Here is a 21,229-nt window from a genome sequence, read left to right on the forward strand (position 1 = left end):
TGATGTAGAGGTCCAAGTTCTATGCCTGGCATTTCCCCTGGAGCTATCTAACTGCAAACACCATATCAGTGGTTCCTCAGCCTTTTCTGAAACTGCACTGACTCGCTGGGTGCAGATCCTGGTTGAGATGTTGCACTAAGTGGTTCAGAAGGATTCTGGCGAAGATTTTGCTGGCGACGGAGAGGAATGAGCTTCCTTTGTGATTATCACAAGATTGATGAGTTTCTTTTTGCTTGTGCAGGTGGACAATGGAGGCATCATTGGATTTTTGCAGGATGGTTCCTTGCTCCCCCATAAACTGAAAGAACTCAGTAATCTTCCTGACCAGGCATTGGCCTCCAGCCTTGTGGACCTCAGCTGGGATTGCATCAGCTCTTGGAATCATGCAGCTAGACAAGAGTTTGTTTCGAAGAACATGGAAGGGTCATCAAGAGAGCAGTTGATGGCAACCTGTGACCACCTGATTGCTTCTTCATTGATGGATGAAGGTTGATTGAGAATGGGCAGCCAGCTCCTGTAAATTCAGCTAAACAAATATCCATCTGATATAGTGCTGGTGGACTCTAGACTTCAAAGCCAATATTTGCATAATTTACAGACTGACAAAGAATATTAATGTAATGTTACAAGATAATACAAACTGTCTGTGACTCATAGGGGATTCTCTGAGATATAATTAACTGCATATGAGGTGTAGATTAAACTTTTCAAGATGATTTAACATTGACTAACAATATCAAAACTTTTTTTTTAAAAAAAAATATTGGCTTTTCTGTGGATAACTTTGCAGGGGACGGTGTCCCTTTTTATGTATTCCATGTAATTGTTCCACTTGGATTATTTACTGGTTATGATGTTTCTGTTTTCCTGACTGAAGTTGAGTCTCTGTCGATACGTTGGTATTGATAGTTGAGTCTCTGTCGATAGGTTGGTAGCCGTTCGAGTCTTGGGATCCTTTCTTGGTGAATATGAGCTCAATGGTTTTGTGATGGTTAGATGGTCACTGCTGTGTTTTGACAGTTTGAATACCTTATCAATCCTGCTCCCTGCCGTTGGCCTGTGGGGATTGACATGGAAGCAAAACCCCACAGTTCTTAACCATTTTAATTTCAATTATCCCTTCCAGCTCAGTAATCTCAGCAAGTTTGCACTGCAAAAACTTCATAGGATGAGGCAATTCGGGGTCACTACTGTGGAAACTATTCAGAGTATAAGCAGTCTGCAAGTAGTGACCTCGAGGCTCCTAGTTCTTTGTTCTTTATTAAGTTCCATTATGGGGCTTGGAAGAAATAATTTGGGCAAATGTAATGAAGAGATGAATTCGCTTACTGATAGGGATAAAGAGCAGGTGAGGATGCTAAATATTGGGCATATTTTAATAAACCTCCTGATTGTGATAATTTGTTGAAGAAATGCTTTTGCCCGCAAGTCAAGGAAACCTGTGAGAAGAAAATAAAATGTTAACAGCATATTTTAACTGGCATATAGATTAGGAGAGAAATCACAGCTTTGGCAGGAAGGTGGTGGTGTGTTACACTCGGAGCCCGAGTTGCTGTGACAACTTGCACTTCCATATGCATGTTGTAATCTGGAGCCATGGATTGTGTCGGCCGAGGCTCCGGCTTTCTTTCCATCACTTGACTGACCAGGAGACTCTCCCACTCTTACCGCCTGTCATTGGCGTGTGTTGGAAGGATTTACAGGTTGATGCTCAAACTAGTTTGGCCGCGTTATGAATGCACTTTCTGTGGCCATCGAGTCCTGATTGGACTCGAGCCCAGAGCTCCTGGCTCAGAGGCAGGGATGCTACCCACTGCACCACAAGACCCCCATAGGAAGATCTGTTTAAACAACATGTCGTGAAGCCACTCATGAGGAAAATTAATTTATTTCATCATTATGAATCATAAATAGTTGGCCACCTGGTGATAAGCAATCACTTTGCAGATCATAACTCGTAAGGGGTACTTTTGGAGCAGTGCTAATTTATCTATGGTGAAAAGCTGGGGCCTAAGTAGCGTTCTGAGGGATCATGTCTTGTTAATTCCCACAAATCTGATTGGCAAATTAACTGACCTGGCTTTGGGAATAGGGGAGAGTATATCTAAGTTTGCAGTTGATAAATATGTTATGGGGTTTGGAGAATTGTAAGGAAATCCTTGAATTGCCAAAGAACATAGATTAAGTGAATGGGCCAAACAATGGCAGATTGGATGCCTAGAAATAATTTGGACCCCTCTTTGAGCCCGATTTTGGTGCTGGGTGAACAAAACATCCCAGAACTGTGAGGTCCCAGGAACAATGGTCTCATCTGCAGACTGGGTGAATTACTGTGGACTGACTTGTAGTAGGTGGGATTTCGGTCACTCCCTGAGTAGAATATTTCACCGCTGAGAGCACATGATGTACATGAAGACACAATGGAGTATCAGTGAAGTGGCTGCCATGATGATAATAACCCCATTAAGATGAAAAAAATAGTTGCAGCTTGATTATTAACACAAATCTTGCAGATTCAAAAGTAACGGCTCAATGGTTGAGGACAGAGTGCAGCATTAACTGTTCCATCATAAATAGAGTGACTGATTTGATACCGCTTAGATTGGCTCAAAAACAGACCCCTGTCACTGCCTCCCTGAAATTGTTGTGCAAGGTTGTTGTATTTGAGTGGAAAATTTTGCTAGATGCTACAAGTTCACACAATGTCTCAACGATGCCTCCCTGTGCCATTCTTACTATATAACTGTGAGGGAACCCTCTCTTGTGGAATAGACTTGACAGTTGTGTTTCTTGTTTGTTGTCGCCCAGTCATACTTTTTTCCTCTTGCTGCAATAGTGATTAACTTTGGATAAATGTGGGGATGTTGCTACAAACAGCCTAAAAAAGGTCTTTCAAACTCCATAGAATGGACAAATCTTGCAATTGAAATCCAATAGTATGACCAATCTGCTGTACCTGGGGCTATTGTTGTGCATTCTTGCACCATTTAAAAGATTGTGCATTGGTGTTTCTCCACGTTTCTTTGGTGTCTGTGCTGTGTCCCATACAGCACACAGACCTGTTTCAATTGATCAGAAACCAATGTTGTAACATCTGGCAAAGGGAGCAAAATCTTGCTGATGTCAAACACAAAAATCAAATCTAAACCACCAGTAACAATGAATAGATTAGGGGTTAATGTGATAACAAAACCCATTGATAAATGTGCGTTTGCCTTGGGATATTGTCCACTGTCTAGCACCTTGCTCAATTGGCCATTCTTCATAGACCAGCCTTTTGACTGTTCAAATGTAGTTGGCATTAGAAGTTAGATATGTGAACTTGCCAATCGGTCTCGTATACAAGAACTGTCATCGGCTGTTCCCTCCTCAACGTAGAGACACTGAGACCAGTTGTAACTTCTCTGCTGAGGTCTACTACTCAGCGCTGATTTGCGATTCAGCTTGGGGCCATCTTGCTCTGTGGATTTAATCACACACAGGGGAGTTTATTTGCCAACTGGAAGTGTGAGGAATTTGTGAATGTTGGGCCTTCTGGTTGGTGGTATCTTGAGACACTGAATTCTTTACAGAATTACTTTCCGACATTACAAGTGTTAAGCCACCAAATATCTTCCTCTGAAAACACTCCCTTTGAATCGTCAGCACTCATCACACTTGATTTTTTTTAAGTCACCAATCCATACAATATTCTGGTTGATCTTCAGAACTGCTGGGTCTTGAATGTGTAATGCCTTGAAAGAGAGATTCAGTTGTAATACGGCCTCATCATTAAGCTGCAGTTCAGTGCTGAACTTAAAGCGCTGGTTTCCAAGGATAGTTGAGGACCTTGCTTCCCTTCGTTTCTCTTTGATTTAAGTACAAACTGGACTGGTGACCTGCATATTTAACAGGTCTTTTTCTCAGTCATAATAAAAATAGAAAATGCTGGAAAAACTCAGCAGGTCTGGCAGCATCTGTGAGAGAGAAACAGAGTGAACGTTTCGAACCCGTATGGCACTGAAGAAGTCATATGGACTCGAAACATTAGCTCTGTTTCTCTCTCACAGATGCTGCCAGACCTGCTGATTTTCTTTTCCGGCACTTTTGTTTTTATTTCAGATTTCCAGCATCCGCAGTATTTTGCTTTTTCTCAGCTGTTGGCCAAACGCTGTCACCTTCCAACCACCTCGAAAGATCAGCAGAAGGATGGAACTCATTGCTGCTGTTCACGTTCACGTTCAGACTGTGTTTATTTTGTTGGGGAAACTATACTCTGCTGAAATACTTCACGATCATAAATTTTGGAAAAGAAAAGAATTATTTCTACAGCTGGTGGTATCTCCATCATTACCTGTTTTGTGCTGTAAAATTGCGAGCTGGAAGTGGGAACAGATGGTTTGTTTGGTGGTGCTCGCTGCTGTGATAACATGAATGTGGATGTTTGGCTATGGGCTGTATTCTCTGTTTCTGAGGTCAGTGGCGCAGAGCTTAATGATGTCGCAGCAGGAGACACACCACGCAAAATGTCTGACCCTGGGACCCTCCTAGCATCTTTAAAGGATAAAGCACAGAAGCAGCTGAGATGCTGGTGCACACTTACAAATTGGGGTAGTTCTCCTTCAGTAAAACGTGACAGGTTTTAACTTGATGCCCTAGAATTTAAGCGAGAAAGCACGAGAGAGCATTGTGGAAAGATGCAGAGGATCCGTAATTTGCGCTTGCCCTTGTTTAATAGGCGGACATCCATTTATTCAATCAGGCAGCAGAAGACATCCCGTGAATCGCAACTGTTTTATTGTTAGGCCATAGTTCAGTACAAATACCCAGTTTCCTCTCTTCCCTGCTGGATCCTTTCCCTGTCCAGGAGCAAAAAAAAAACACCCCTTTACTGGGGCAAAACCTACCTCTTAAGTACCGGCTTCAATGAGCGTCACCTGCTCTCAATTCACTCTGAAAAATTCTTTCGAGTTATCAACAGTCACAGATTGCAACTCTTTCGAGTACAATCACAGTTCTTGGTTTTCCGGGAGTGGGACACGAACCCACAACCCTCTGATTCAAAGGCAAGGGTGCTATGGACTGAGCCACAGCTGACACCTTGACATGAACCCACAACCTTCTGACTCAAAGGCGAGGGTGCTATGAACTGAGCCACAGCTGACACCTCTCACTCTGAAGCTGGACTTGGTTTACTCTTAAAGGGACCCGCATTTCTAACGTTGCCAGCCTTTGTTGAGGATCATTTGTTTCAGTAGAGTAATTCTTAGGAGTTTTCCTAGGGAATAAAAAAGACTGACGTTTGTATAGTGCCTTTCACAGCCACGGGACACGTCAAACGCTTTACAGCCAAGGAACGACTTTTGAAGTGTAGTCACTGTTGTAATGTAGGGGCACAGCAAGCTCCCACAAACAGCATTGTGATAATGACCGGGTAATCTGTTTTTTTTTTAATAATGTTGATTGCGGGATAGATATTGGCTGGGACACTGGGGATATCTTCTCTGCTCTTCCTCAAAATATAGCCGTGGGATCTTTTATAACCACCCAAGGAAGCCAATAGGGCCTCGGATTAAGGTCTCATCAGCCAGTGCAGCGCTCCCTCAGTATTGCACTGGGAGTGTCAGCCTTGTTTTTATACTCGAGCCCTAGGAAGGGACTTGAATCCAGAACCTTGTGACTCAGAGATGAGTGTCCTGCCAACTGAGGCATGGCTGGCACTCATCACAAGCCGGGCCTTTAATGGGCAAGACCCATAAATAGTTTTGGTGCCCAAAAAAAATTTTTGCTGTTATTATAGATCAGGACTCTACAATTAATACCGAAATCTAAATTTGCTGTAATCCTATGTAAGTGCGGTTACAAACGATCGCCCGATGCCTCATTAGTGCCCTTTGTTTTCTGCTGCCTGTGCTCCAACATTCCTGCATTTCCGTAGCAGTGCAACAAATTATGGATCCAGCAATGGGGAGAAAAAAAAATGATGTTTGTCTCAGTTGAGGAAGAATACAGGCATTAATTATTCAAGCACTTGGCTTCGGGATAGGAATCCTTGCTTCCTATGGGAGACTGTTGGAAATGTGTTCCTGCATTGGCCGTTTGATGAGTTAGTGCTTTTTTTTTTAACAGGAAATATAGGGAGGCGTTTATTCATTCTCACGCTTTTCAGCCAGTAACAACCTGTAGTAAATTAATTTATTTCCATTTGCTTGACAGAAAATGTGTTTTTCGATGAAAGAACTGTGAAATGAGATGATTTATTTACATGTGCATTCCTTCGATTCTTTTCCAGGATTATTGATTTCTGACGAAGATTCCTTTGCCAGGCCACTATATTAATAACAGGTACCGCCATATCTTTATCTATTAAACTTGATATATCTCCAGCTGGAAGAAAACTCCGTATTTTTTTTTTTGTTGAAGAAATGCATTAGCTTAAAGATCATTTTCACAATCAAATTTTGCTGCACATCACTGTTTGTTAGGACAAAAAGAAACACCATAACATTCTGGCCAGCTTTAATAAAGAGAGTGTTTTACGATCACACTAAAATTGTGTGTGTTTCTGGACCAGTAATATCCCCATTCTGCTTATGTTATTGTACTCTGAAGGTTGAATGGTTATGCATGATTAATACAAAAACACTTTCACATGGTATATTATATTACCAGCTATGGAGTTTAAGCACTGGTAGGTGTATTGTCGAAACAGAATTGATAGCGCAAATGCACAAAGTGTAGCGAGACTGCTGTGTTAATGCCATATCACGAGGAACTATGTTTTACCAGTTAATATATTTGAATGCATATTTTATATTGCAGTGCTGTAGAATATAAATTGGCTTTATTGTCTGTTGGTATCTGTTGTAATGTGGTGAACTTGCATAATTTAGAACTCCAATCATGCTTACCTGCTTCTTATTACCATTCTTCCACTTTTTTTTCAATCCCTTCATTGTAGTTCACTGTGCCTCTTATTCTTTTCCAGCTAGGAATGTAGACAGCTTCTGAGGGCAGGGATACCATACAAACATACGAATTAGGAGCAGGAGTAGGCCACCCGGCCCCTCGAGCCTGCTCTGCCATACATTCAGATCAGCCATGATCTTACTGAAACCTCAACCCCACGTTCCTGTCTACCCCCCGATAACCTTTAACCTTTCACCCCCTTTAACTCTCTGGCTTGATAAGACCAGGGGTTTTCCTGGGACCCATAAGGTCATGAATTGTTCCATATGATTATGTGGCATTTGGAGAACTTATTCCACTCTCTTTCCCATCTTATCAAGATTTGAAAATTGCTACATCTTATCATCAGTAAAGCCATTGTTCCATAGGATCCAAGCCAATTGGTGAAGCCAAAACCAAGACAGAGTTTTTCTTAATTGAGGGAGTTTATTGACTTGTTCTGTCTCACAGCTCTCCTCCCACTCAACCCAGTGCCCCAGCTATCCCCTATTTGTAGACTCTCTTTTGAGAAGAGAAGGTCTCCGCTCTCCTTACTGAGACTAGCTTTCTATTCCAGATTTTATTAATTGAATTTAAATTCTACCAGTTCTCATGGTGGGATTTGAACCCATGTCCCGAAATCATTAGCCTGGGTGTCTGGATTAGCAATTTGGCCACATTACCAGTACATGATGGTCTCCCCATCCCCTATTTCCAGACCTTTTTTAGTAAAACAAGACCAATAAATTAAACTCAAATCAATAAATGAGGGAGTGACAGCCCCTGGTGGGGCAGTGTAACAAAAGATCAAAATTTTCGAAAGGAAACTTACAAAATCAAATCAAAATGTCTTTTCCGGGGTGGGGGTGATGGATGCACTCCAGCCCGCACGGCGCCCACCAGTCACGGAAGGTCAGTAGCGTACCGGTGGACACCGCGCGCTCCCCGTTCCCTATTTTTATGTGCTCCAAGACGATGAATACCCACCACCTGTTTCCCCTAACCATAAAAATGTAATTGGCGTGACGTTAACAAACCTTAACAATGTAATTGACGAGACATTAACAGCTATTGCAGCTCCTTTCTGAGTATCCTTTTTTTCCCTGCCTTGGCGAAATGCATAATGCGCTTCAGTATTCCCAGGTTGCCCATAAGTTAGTTGGGGCCTCCAACGTTGAGCGTGTGGTTTGGGTTAAGGGCCAAGATTTATAGTGCTACCTTGGTTGAAAAGAATGGGAGGCAAGATTGGAAGTCAAACAGGCTTTAAGGTGATGCCAAGCTTGAATTTAATGCCCGAAGGTTATAGGGGAGAAATAAAATTTTGTTGCACTAGAAAAGTCTGAGTTCGAACAGGAGACACTATGGTGATTCTTCGCAGTGGCAGCACAAATAGATGAATGATATGTGTGACAACTCTTATGAGCCTTTGGAGCAACATAAAAGGAAATTCAGAGAAGCACTAATCTTGGTAGTAATGATAAAGTAGCAACTAAACATTGAGTTAGAGATTCGTGAACACGCTTTCTTGTAACCTGCCCAGAAAGCATGTGAAAAATGTCCTAGATATGGGAGCAATATTCAAGTTTTGGATGGATGTTGCACGGTTAATGTATGTGATGTTGTGTGAGATTCTTGATGCAGGGAATAATGTATTCGGTAAGGTGAAAATTCCATGTGTACCTTCTGGTAGTGATGACAAAAGTAGCAGTTCAAAAAGTTGCACAGTACAGGAATGTCAATGGAATCATCAAAGATTCAGTTTCAGTCATTATCCCTCTTCCCTATCACTGTTTTAGAGCACATTATATCCCAAAGTGGCTTTTTGATACAGCTTGTTGACTGCGGCAGGGTGTTGAGAGCACTGGAGTGTCCAATGAGCTATGTGGGTTAGTGCCATGTTGTAAAGATTTGGCGGGTTTGCAGTGGGCTAATTGCTGACCAGCTTTTAAAAGGACCAAGCTGAATGTATATTACTTCCTATCCTGGGCAAAGCATGTTTCTTTCTTTGGGAAAACAGCAGTCTTAATATACTTCTGCAGTATTGTGATGATCAATAAATTGAGGTACATCTGGTATAATACCGTGGCATTGTTTGGCTGTCTCAACACTGTGGAGCATTTGGGGGTGGTGTTTTCTTCCATCAACCAATTTAACTGAAAGAACACAGGAACAGGAGTGGGCCATTCAGCCCCTTGCGCCTGTTCCGCCATTCTGCTAATCATGGCTGATGTGCACCTCAGCCCCTATTTACCTGCTTGAATCCATATCCTTAAGAACCTTACCTAACAAAAATGTATCACTTTTAAATTTTCAAGTCTCAAAAGGCTTTTGGAGGAGAGAGTTCCAACACCACAACCCTCTGCGATCTTTGCACTCCTCCTATCCAGGCCTGCACGCATCCCTAATTTACTTTGCTGCGTCAATGGCAACCAAACCTTGAGTTGCTAAGGCTCTAAGCTCTGTAATTCCCTGCAGAAAACTCTCCACCTCTCCATCTCTCCCTCCTCCTATCTCTCACTCCTCCCGTAAAATGCTCCTTAAAACCTACCTCTTTGGCCAAACTGCTCATCACCTGTGCCAATCTCCTTGTGTGTCTCATTGTCTGATAATGTCCTATGAAGCTTAACAGAAATTTCTGAGCTCTTGGCATTTGATGAGGCTTGCCACTTCATGCAATTCGGTTTTTCAAAGCCAAAAACAAAGCCATGAATTTACCTTCGCAGAAGCCAAAACTTTTGTTCAGTGAACCATTATTGTGATTCTTTCAATGTCAGGAAGGTTGACTGGCCCATTGCAGGTTAATTTAATTGTAGCTTGAAATATATTGTACCTTTAAATTTAGAGCATTTTTAAAATTCATTCATGGGATGTGGGTGTCGCTGGCCGGGCCAGCATTTATTGCCTGCCGCTAATTGCCCTTGAGAAGATGGTGGGGAGCTGCCTTCTTGAACTGCTGCAGTCCATGTGGTGTAGGTACACTCTCAGTGCTGTTAGGGAGGGAGTTCCAGGATTTTGACCCAGCGACAATGAAGGAATGGCGATTTATTTCTAAGTCGGGATGGTGAGTGGCTTGGAGGGGAATTTTCAGTTGGTGGTGTTCCCATGCATCTGCTGCCCTTATCCTTCTAGGTGGTAATGGGTTTGGAAGGTGCTGCCTAAGGAGCCTTGGTGAGTTCCTGCAGTGCACCTTGTAGATGGTACACACTGCTACCACTGTGCGTCGGTGGTGGAGGGAGTGAATGTTTGTGGAAGGTGTGCCTGGAAGAGGTGCCAATCAAGTGGGCTGCTTTGTCTTGGATGGTGTCAAGCTTCTTGAGTATTGTTGGAGCTGCACTTATCCAGTCAAGTGGGGAGTATTCCATCACACTCCTGACTTGTGCCTTGTAGATGGTGGACAGGCTTTGGGGAGTCAGGAGGTGAGTTACCCACTGCAGGATTCCCAGCCTCTAACCTGCTCTTGTAGCCACAGTATATGTATGAATAGTCCAGTTCAGTTTCCAGTCAGTGGTAACCATTGGTAATTTGGTCATGTGTTTAATCCAATAGCCCTAAAGAAGGGCAATTCTCAGATTCCTCCCCTCCACTAAGGATGGATTGTTGAATAAGTTGCAGCTCCTTAACACTCAGGAACAGTTCATTCACAGGAACCACTGCAAAACTATAAAAATGAGTATAATTAATTGGGAGGAATAAATTATTCCGGAAGTGCACAACTTTCAATTCATCTGAACCTTCTGAGATTGAGTGAGCAGTGCATAATCTATTCTTTAAATACTATCGGTCAGTTTTTCAAGAGGCTTCCTTCATTTCAATGGCTCTCATTGTTGTGCCTGCTTTTAGGGATCCCTCGTTCTAAATTGATGGCAGCAGTAAACGCTATCCTGCCAACAGAATTCGGACACAAATAGAACCAGCCTTCAATGAATTATTAATTATGTTGTAAACTTTCCCTCATGTAAAGCGAGCAGAAGGAAACCATGGAAAATCCAGGGAGCAAAGTATTGAGGAGGCTTCACTGTGAATTGCGATAGTTGAAAAAGTTAGAATTTCTGTGGAGGAGGAAGCTGCAATGTTTCCCTTCATTGAGTACACCAGCAAGAAGAGTTAAATCTTGGTGAGATTGAATGAATGTCATATTCATTATCCATCTCTGAACATATATATATATATATATATATATATATACTCGTTCTGTTTACAGTTCTGAACACACACAAACTTCAAAACCCTCCAGACATAAACAACCTTCCTTACCTGATGTCGTGTACATCGAATACTCATCCTGTGTATGCAGGCTGCATTCAGCACTAATTTAATGGCAGTCATTGACCTATTGTTATAAATACTCCAAAATCTGCTGATTCTGCCCACAAGTGCCCAATATTTTAGATTTGCAATGTGAATTGCAGTGTGCCTGGCACATCTTCAGCGACTCAAGCCTGATTCAATATTCAATTTCCCCAAAGTGAGCTGTAAGTATTATTTGTGTGAATTCACAAAGGCAGGGAGTGGAACCTATTTCGCCCGAAAATAAAGAGTCGGGATCCATCTAACATTCATCATGAACACAACTGGCACCTATTTCAAAACATCATTCAGCATCGGGTGAATTGGGATCCTGTTTTACCTGTATGCTGTTTTGAAATAAGCCCCCCCCCTCTCGTTCCACTTTATTTGTGAACAAAATGAGGCAAAAGAAGTGGAATTGTACCTTTGGGAAGCTTTTGACGAGAAAGACAGACACATACATCAAGCAGAAAATTTAAAGGATGCATCATGGTCTGAAAATATTAGGAAGATGCACATACTTCTGTTGAATGTTTGATGATGACTTTCTCCCTTTTCATAAATAATGAACATAAGTCAGAGATGAAGGGTCTTGCAACCACCAGATACAGGAACACAAGAATTAGAAGCAGGAGCAGTAGGCCATTCGGCCCCTCAAGCCTGCTCCACCATTCAATAAGACTGTTGCCGATCTGATTGTGGCCTCAAGTCCACTTTCCTGTCTGCTCCCCATAACCCTAGACTCCCTAGTTGATCAAAAATTTATCTAACTCAGCATAGAATATATTCAATGACCCCGCCTCTACTGCTCTCTGGGGAGGAGAATTCCACGACCCCACGACCCTCAGAGAAAAAAATTTCTCCTCATCTCAGTCTCAAATGGGAGAGCCCTAATTTTTAACCTGTGCCCCTTTGTTCTAGATTTCCCCAAAAGGGGAAACGTCGTCTCAGCATCGGCCCAGTCAAGTGGCCTCAGGATCTTGTAGGGTCACCTTTAATTCTTATAAGTTTCAGGAAAATAACCATTCATTCTTTGATGACCTTGATCTACATTAAGCGTATGCAAACTGTTAAGGAAAGCCTGAACCATTTTAAGGTGATATAGGGTTCAAAAATTGTTTGGGCAACTTCAGTGAGTGATAATCATGGCAAAGTTAGTAGCTGTTGTTTAAGTCTTGGCTGAGCAGTTTGTGGCTTATCTTGTTGGAACAGTTAATGCATTGCAATGTTGCTGAGCCAATAGCTCATGCTTTCTCGTACTGAATGTAAAGATGTTTTGGTGTTTGTGTCTCTGGAGGACGCAACCCAATTTTTACTGGCGTATTATACTGAAAAAAAGACGAGGTGCAAACAGAATGAGAAATGAGACTGACCTTTGCGGGAGGGGAGGCTTCACGTTTATGGTGTTGATTTTCTTGACCAACTGGTGTGCAGTAGAAACGCTCCCAATCACTAAGCCAGTGAAAGTGTCAAGTGAGTTTGACGAAAATGTTGCTTTTAAAGCTTGGCCTCGGAGAGTTTTGCACCAAACTGCCCAACTTTGGTGAAATTTCACTGCAGCTGACTTCTTGGCTTTCGTGGATTCCAGACAAGAAGGGGAGGCTCGCTTGATTCTTCAGAGGCTCTGCCGGAAAGAAGTGCAGGGACTGGGTGAGAAGCATAAACACTTTGCTTGCTAGTTTTGACCTGTTGGTTTGCTGTCGGGAAAATGCATGAGGAGATACAGGGATCAGAGTAGCAGCTGATCCCAGGTTCAAAGTCTGCCACCCTGTAAGTACCAACAGGCTGGCAGGACAACTTAACGTCACTGTGGCTCCGGAAGAATGTCAGTTTTTTCAGTGGATGCACCAATCTTGCAATTCCACTATTCCAAAAATGCCAATTTGTGTTTTTATTTGCTACCATGAAATAATTACTTTGGAATCTAACTGCTGGGAGGGAAGACTTCAAACCAAGTTTATGTTTGGTAATGTTCAGCTTTGTAGGAAGCTCCTGAGCAACTCTCTTCTGTTAGATTGATACTCATGCAAGCGTAAGGTCTTCCAGTGAGTCATTATCTTCAGCTACGTTGTTTTGTCACATGGTTGTGGAGTTGGGTGCCTGCACAACCTGGAGGTAATTTTGAACACTGGGTGGATAGAAATTTTACAATTGGCTTTGAACACTTCTGACACTATTGAAAGAAACGGGAATATTGATCAGGATTTAGTCGAACGTTTATCGAGATTACGCACCACTCATCCTTTTGCATTCGCTTAGATGCAAGTGTTTTTTTTTAAAAAAAGAAATGAACTGATTTTAATCATTTGGAAGAGCACTGCATCATTTCAGCTGTGTGAAATTGTGCCCTTAATTCAGTGACATTTTTGTGACTGAATGATCTATTTAAGTGCAAGTTGGATCATTATGTTGTGTATTAGGCCAAGCAAAGATTTAATGCACCATTTCGTGAAACCGGCAGGCTTTAACAAAATGTAGTCCGTAAACGTATTGGTGGAAAAGTGAGAGTGGAACTTGGGCTGCAGTTGGATGCAGTCTCCGTCTGCCTAACCTAGTCACTGCCAAGTGAGCACTTTCATTTTCTGAGCCATGGAAAGAGAGTACAGTACAGAAACAGGCCATTCGGCCCATCCGGTCTGTATTGTTGTTTATCCTCTTTATGAGCAGTAGTCCTGATGTTATATACCTGCCTGGCCCACATCGTTTTATCTGCCTTTCCTTCGACCATTCACCTAACCTATTCTTGAAAGTTTGAATCGGCTTTAGTCACAAACTCTGGTATGCATTCCACAGCCTGGGAGTCCCCTGTGAGAAATAAACCAATTTCTCCTGAATATCTTGCTTTGACCTTATACCTATGTCCAGTTGTTCTAGGTTATTGGGGGTAGGCGGAATGTGGAGCTGAGGCTACAATCAGATCAGCCATGATCTTATTGAATGGCAGAGCAGGCTCGAGGGGCTGACTGGCCTACTCCTGCTCCCAATTTGTAAGTTCATAATAGAACCTTAAAACATGCGAAAAAACGTTATTATCTAGCTTGTTCCAATCCTTCATAATTTTAAGTATTAACAGTTCATTTTCTGTGGTAAAGTGAGGTACCCTGTGCCTTTATGAGAATGCAAATGTATTGATCATGTGAGCACTGACAAATCACTGTACAGCGTGGAGAACTGTAAGTGTAGTTCTGGAGGTTTCTGAGTGAGCACGTATGATCTGATGCTCTGCCCTATGTCTCAATAAACCACCACTGTTTATTCTTACATCAGTCTCTCCCCGTTATTGATTGCAAGCAGCAATTGATGAGAATGTAGGAAGGCGTGCAGTTAGAGTTCGATTGACAAGCGAACTCACCGACCCAAGACATAAAAGTGATGATGAGGATAAAAACATTGCAAGACCCCTGAGTATGAATCCACAAGACGGGTGAGCATAGCACTGGAAAGAGCATCTGTACCCATGTTGTAAAATAGACTGCAGGAGCAATCAGAGCAGAAAGCAGTGCTGCAGTTTAAAATATAAAAAAAACCCTGCAGAATCACGATCACGGGGATCCCGCCAAAACTCAGAGCGCAAAGCCCAACAGAGAAAAGCCAACAGCTGCAGAGACAGAGTTTTAAAAAAAAGTGACTGTTCTTAAAGCGGCAATGCACTTAAAAGGACAAACACATGAGAATTGGCTTTGGACAGAAAATTATAAGAGACCAGAGAGAGGATGCAACTCTGCAATAAGTCAAATACCTAAATTCGTCATTACCTTGAAAGCCTATTGGAAGTACAGTCCTTTTGCAATCATTCACGATGCCACAGTTCGGGTGTGTCGATCCATTTGACCCCATTTCAGTTGACTGGTCTCCGTTTGTCAAACACCTAGCGTTCTTTTTTACTGCTAACGACGTCGTTGGGGAGGAAAAGAAGGAGGCAATTCTTTTTGCCCTCATGATGGATCAAAACGTACGGGCTGATCTGCAGCCTCATGTCACCTGGCGCCCCAGACTCAAAGACTTTCGACGAGTTAATAAAAATTGTACAGAGCCACCTGAGACCAAAGCCCTCAGTTACTATGCAGCGCTTCAAGTTCAATTCAAGGAACAGGCTTCCAGAGGAGACAATAGCTGACTGTGGCTGTTTTAACGGTATTAATTGAGCATTGTGAATTTGGAATGTCCATTAGTGATATGTTGAGAGACCGGCTGATTGCGGGATTGGAGATGATACTATCCAAAGGCGTTTGCTAGCCGAACCTAGTCTAGGCTTCAACATGGCATTAGAATTAGCTACCGGGATGGAGAGTGCTGTCAGAAATTCCGAAGTTATAAAAGATACACAAAATGGCGCCGTCCATCTGGTCGAGCGGGACAATCCGGCAACAAAAGGCACAAAAACTTCAGACCCGCGGAAAGGGCGGGAAACGCTCTCCAGTTCCAGACCATTGAAAAACAACAGCACTGCAGTGAAAACCCACAAAATCAATGAGAGAAATACACCCAGGCCTCCAGTGAGCGAACGACAACTCAAACAAATCGCGTGCTTTTTCTGCCACCACTATGGCCACATAACACGGCACTGCAGAGAAACGTTAAAACAAAACTATAAAGGCAGAAGGAAAATATTGTGAAATATGCCTCATGGAAGAGCCAGAAGAAATAGAACCAGACATCCTTTCGTTATATAACCTCAAAGTGGGTAGAACCGAACCAATCCAAGCAGCCATAATGATCTATGGACAACCCATTAAGATGGAAGTTGATATGGGAGTGTCGATGTCCATCACTGAAGAACAGACATTTAGATATCGGAGAAAAGGAACCCATCCTTGGAAGGTAGAAGTTTCGGACACAAAGCTGAGGACATACATGGGCGAAGAAATAAGACTGAAAGGGTTATGTCAGGTCTCGGTGAAGCATGGAGGTCAACCGGAAAGGTTGCCCTTGTTCATGGTAGCTGGAGAGGGACCCAGCTTAATAGGCTGCAACTGGCTTGAAAAGATTAAATTGAGATGGGCCGAAATTTTTCAAATTGCTGCGAGAGGCTTACAAGACTTATTGCAAAGACACACTTTCGTTCTTAAGAAGGATTCGAGGGCTACAGGCCCAAATCCATGTAGACCCAAATGCAACCCCCAGATTTATAAGCAGCAGAGCAGTCCCTTCTGCTTTGCGGGACAAGGTAGAAGCCGAGTTGAACAGACTGGAGAAATTGGGCATCATGCAGCCAGTGCAGTTTGCTTAGTGGGCAGTCCCCATTGTACCTATGCTAAAGCCAAACTAAAGCCTACGTTTGTGCGGTGACTACAAACTAACTGTAAATAAAGTGGCCAGACTGGATAGACACCCAATACCCAAGATTGAGGAGTTATATTCAAAGTTGGCAGGGGGCACTACATATTCAAAATTAGACATGAGCCATGCCTACCAGCAGGTAGAGAGTTGGAAAAGGACTCTAGAGAATTTGTCACCATTAATACACGTTGTGGATTGTATCAATACACAAGATTGCCCTTTGGGGTCTCCTCTGCATGTGCTATTTTTCAGGGGGCTATGGAAAACCTGCTTCAAGGCTTACCCCATGTTGTCGTTTACTTGGACGACGTTTTGGTCACTGGACTAACCAACGAGGAGCACTTAGCAAATCTGGAGGAGGTGCTGAAACAATTTGCCCAAGGGGTATGCTTAAAGAAGGAAAGATGCCTGTTTCAAGCCAGAGAGGTAATTTACTTGGGCCACAAGGTTGATGTGCAGTGTCGTGGAAGAGAAAGTCCAGGCCATTGGTGGGCTGTCTGCCCCGAGAAATACTACTGAGCTTAAGGCCTTCTTAGGCATGTTAAACTACTATGGCTGATTCCTCCTGAATCTTTCGGCCATCTTGGCCCTATTGTATGGCCTACTCGAAGAACCAAAAATGGAATTGGCAAGCCCCGCGCAAGGATGCCTCCCTGAAAGCTAAGCGACTGTTGAGATTGTCGGCCTGTTGGTCCACTTTGACCCCAAAAAGGAATTAATTTTAATACGTGGTGCGTACCCTTATGGCATAGGGGCTGTTCTTTCACATAGGGTGCTGGATGGATCAGAGAGGCCCATCGGTTACACATCTCACACGCTCAGTGTCACAGAGCAGCGGTATTCCAAAATTGAAAAAGAGGGGTTACCTACTGTGTTCGGCGTCTGTTAATTTCACCAATATCTCCACGGTCGCCATTTCCAAATCGTATCTGATCATAAGCCCCTGCTGGGATTATTTGGGGAAGGCAAGTCGATATCTCCTCCATCGCATTGGCTCGCATGCAGAGATGGCCACTGATATCAGCTGCCTATGAATACACTTCTGTTCATCGATCAGGCACTCAAATCGCACATGCTGATGCACTAAGCTGCCTTCCCCTGCCAGCCAACAACGGGGAGCCCCCAGTTCCCCAGGAATTCGTCTTAGCGCGAAGTTTTCTAGACTGCTTCCCTGTTCAAACCAGACACATTCGGGAGTGGACAAACCGGGACCCACAACTATCAAATGTCCTTGAGAAGGTCTTGTACAGTTGGCCTGGTGGATCTGACTCCGAGGAGGTGAAACCCTATTATGATCGCGAGTATGAACTACCCTGTCGGGACGACATATTGCTATAGGGAGCGAGGGTTGTTGTGCCCAAGCGGGGCGAAGGCCGATGTTAGTTGAGCTACATAGTGCCCACCCGGACGTTAGCAGAATGAAGATGATTGCTCACAGCTGTGTGGTGGCCTGGCATGGACACAGACATTGAAACACTGGTCAAGAGCTGTCCTCAATGCCCACAGGTGCAAAAGCTCCCCCCCCCCCCCCCACCCCCCCTCGCCCGCCTCAGCTCCATTGTACCCATGGGAATGGCCATGGGTGCACCTCCACATCGATTATGTGGGACCCTTGGGTGCAATGTTCCTTTTTGCTGATTGACTCCTAATGGATGGATGTCTATGAAGTCTGGTCGCCCATGAGAGCTGCTCCGATAGATTGGTTGCAGCAGAGCTTTGCCTTACATGGGTTGCTGGAGGTCCTTGTTTCCGGCAACGAGACCACAGGTACCAGTGAGGAGTTCAACAAGTTCATAACCCTGAACGGCGTTACCCCCATCAGAACCTCCCCCACCACCCAGCGTCCAATGGCATGGCTGAGTGGGCTGTCCAAACGTTCAAAGCCGGGTTGAAAATGATGGAAGGGGATTCCATCAGTAGGAGATTGTCCCGGTCCTTATTCGCATCCCGGACCACACCACACACACAATGACTGGCCTTGCCCCGGCAGAACTCCTCATGAAGAGATGTCTCTGCACCCACTTGACTGATCTGGCTGAACTTAGAGGGGAGGGTGGGGAAAAGCCAAGAGGCTTGGAAGACCAAGCATGATGGATATGGGCGCGAAAGAACTTTCGCAGTAGGAGATGCGGTCCTCGCAAAGAACTTTGGTGATGGGCCAAATTGGTTGTCAGGCGAGGTCAGCGCTGTAGCTGGATCCCTCTCCTATAATATATTGGCAAACAGCCAAATAATTCGACTCATGGATCATCTCCGCCAAAGAACGCCAATCCCACAATGTGAAATGCAGTCGGTCACCTATCTGTGAGTCAGCTCTGCAGGTAGGAGGAAGGTCACACAACCTGGAAGTATCGCTGGGGTCTGTGGGGCCCGAGGAAGTCGGAGAGCCCAACCTGCCAGTGCTCACTGAGGGACCTAGTGGGCAGCTGGCCCCTGAAAAGGAGGTCTCAGACTCCAGCCGTGGTTGTTGGGCTAACAACGCTCAACCCATTAAAGAAAGCCTCCTGAGAGACTTGGCCTGGAAGTAGTTGTTGTGTAAATAGTTAATGTGTTTTAAGTTTGTTAACTGTACTTTTAAGTAAAGAGGGAGGGATTTGGTAAAGTGAGGCACTCTGTCCTTTTAAGAGAATGCAAGTGTACTGATCATGTGACAGCACTGACGAATCACTGTAGAGCACGGGCAACTGGAAACTGTAGGTCTAGTTCTGGAGGTTTCTGAGTGAGCACGTATGACCTGGTGCTCTGCCCTATGTCTCAATAAACCATCACTGTTTATCCTTACATCAGTCTCTCCCCGTTATTGATTACAAGCAGCAATTGATGAGAACGTAGGAAGACATGGTAGGGTTTGCTTGACAAGTGAACTCACTGACCCAAGACATCAAAGTTTCATAATCTCCTGGCAAAATCTAGCCCCAAATTTTAAGTCTTTTGGAAGAATGTTAGAGGGGAAGTTAGTGGTTAAACCATCAACAATTAAATATTTAGTCCTCACTAGTCCTCCAAAAGATGGTGATAAGCAGCTTGGCTGCCTTGCTTCACACGTGAGCTCTGCTACAGTTTTGCTTGTGTGCCAGTGATTGTCATATAATGTCTGTTTGGAAAAACTTGGATGAAGGGTTAAGGCACTGAGTGCAATTCACCACCGACATCAAAGAGTAAAAGGGCAAACAAGGTAAATCCTGCAGGTAGTGCTCCGGGGGATGCCAGGCCCATGTTCTGCTGAGAGCGTGAACAAAGGTGATGCACAAATCAATAACTTGCATTTATATAGTGGAAGACATAGTAAAACATCCCAAATAAAAACAGTAAACGCTGGAGAAACTCAGCAGGTCTGGCAGCATCTGTGGAGAGAGAAACAGAGCTAACGTTTCAAATCCATCTGACTCTTCAGAGCTAAAGAGAGGTAGAAATATGATGGATTTTATACTGTTGAAGAGGGGGAGGAAAATAGAAGGTCAGGGATAGGTGGGAGGTCAGGAGAGATTTGACAGAGAAGTCATGGTGCTTATGTTAATGATGCTTATCGTGGTCTAAAGTTCAATGGCAGAATGTGTTAATAGCAGAACAAGGGTCAGTGCTCTCTGAAAGCAAAAGATAAGAACAAGTTAAAGGCTGACCCTGTGGGGTCCCTACAGAATGCTGACAGGGCGGGGTGCGGAGAAAATGTATTGGCGGTGACGTCATGCTGGAGTTGGCGGAGGATGGTCCTTTGAATGCAGAGGCATCCCAAGGGGTTTCCAGGAAACATCCCAAGATGCTTCACAGGAGCATTATTGAATGAAGTTTGACATCGTGGCACCTGTTAGGACAGGTGATCAAAAACTTGGTCAGTGAGGTAGGGTTTTAAGGAGCATCTTAGAAAAGGAGAAAGAGGAAGAGTGGCTTAGGGAGTAAATTATAAATCTGTAGGCTACACTGCAGAATTCAATTCCTAAACTTCTGTGTTTCCACCTCCCTCTCCTCCTGTAAGGCCTTTCTTAAAACCCACCTCTGTGGCTAAGTTTTTAGGCAGACCCACTCCCCTGTTCCAATAACTTTGCCTCGATTTCCGTTTTTGTCTGATTATTGTTCAAGTGCCTTGAGGCATCTTTCTTTGTTAAAGGCTGAATTGTTAAAGGTGTTATACAGGTGAAAGATTTTGGTGTTAATTGCTGCTGTTGAGCCATTGTAACCGAGATGAGCAGTGGAGGCTTATTAAGTTTCTAACAAGTAAAATCAACTCATTTTTCTGTTTCTTTAATGGAAGTGATTGCCCTCCTGCCTTTTAGTGCCAGTTTTCTCAGCCCTCTCCATCTCCCTAGGAGTACAGTTCTGTGGGGTTCAGCCAGCCTGCGCACGTACATATGAACATACAAATTAGGAGCAGGAGAAGGCCATTCATCCCCTCGAGCCTGTTCCACCATTCAATAAGGTCATGGCTGATGATTGTGGCCTCAATGCCATGTTTCGCCTACCCCTGTGATAACCTTTAACTCCCTTGTTAGTCAAAAGTCAATCTACCTCCGCCTTGAAAATATTCATGAGGTGTCAGCTGTGGCTCAGTTCATAGCACCCTCGCCTTTGAATCAGAGGGTTGTGGGTTCATGTCCCATTCCCGGAAACCAAGAACTGTGATTGTATTCGAAAGAGTTGCAATCTGTGACTGTTGATAACTCGAAAGAGTTTGAAAATATTCATTGGCCCTGCCCCCACCGCTCTCTGAGGAAGGGAGTTCCAAAGATCCACGGCCCTC

General features: G+C 43.8%; 1 protein-coding gene across 7 annotated transcripts in view; it reads left to right on the forward strand.

Moving 5' to 3' along the window:
* LOC144693363 (alpha-(1,6)-fucosyltransferase) overlaps positions 1 to 21,229 on the forward strand; it is a 726,743-nt gene that overhangs the window by 137,099 nt on the left and 568,415 nt on the right. For 5 of the 7 annotated variants that reach the window (XM_078563197.1, XM_078563195.1, XM_078563204.1 and 2 more), the window contains exon 2: positions 6,272 to 6,324. The exons of the other annotated variants lie outside the window; for them this stretch is intronic. The gene's annotated coding sequence lies outside the window, so the exon portion shown is untranslated. The remainder of the gene's footprint in view (positions 1 to 6,271; positions 6,325 to 21,229) is intronic. 7 annotated transcript variants of the gene reach the window in all.

The sequence above is a fragment of the Cetorhinus maximus genome, chromosome 18 (genome assembly GCF_964194155.1).
Source record: "Cetorhinus maximus chromosome 18, sCetMax3.hap1.1, whole genome shotgun sequence".
In the NCBI taxonomy this organism is placed as follows: domain Eukaryota; kingdom Metazoa; phylum Chordata; class Chondrichthyes; order Lamniformes; family Cetorhinidae; genus Cetorhinus; species Cetorhinus maximus.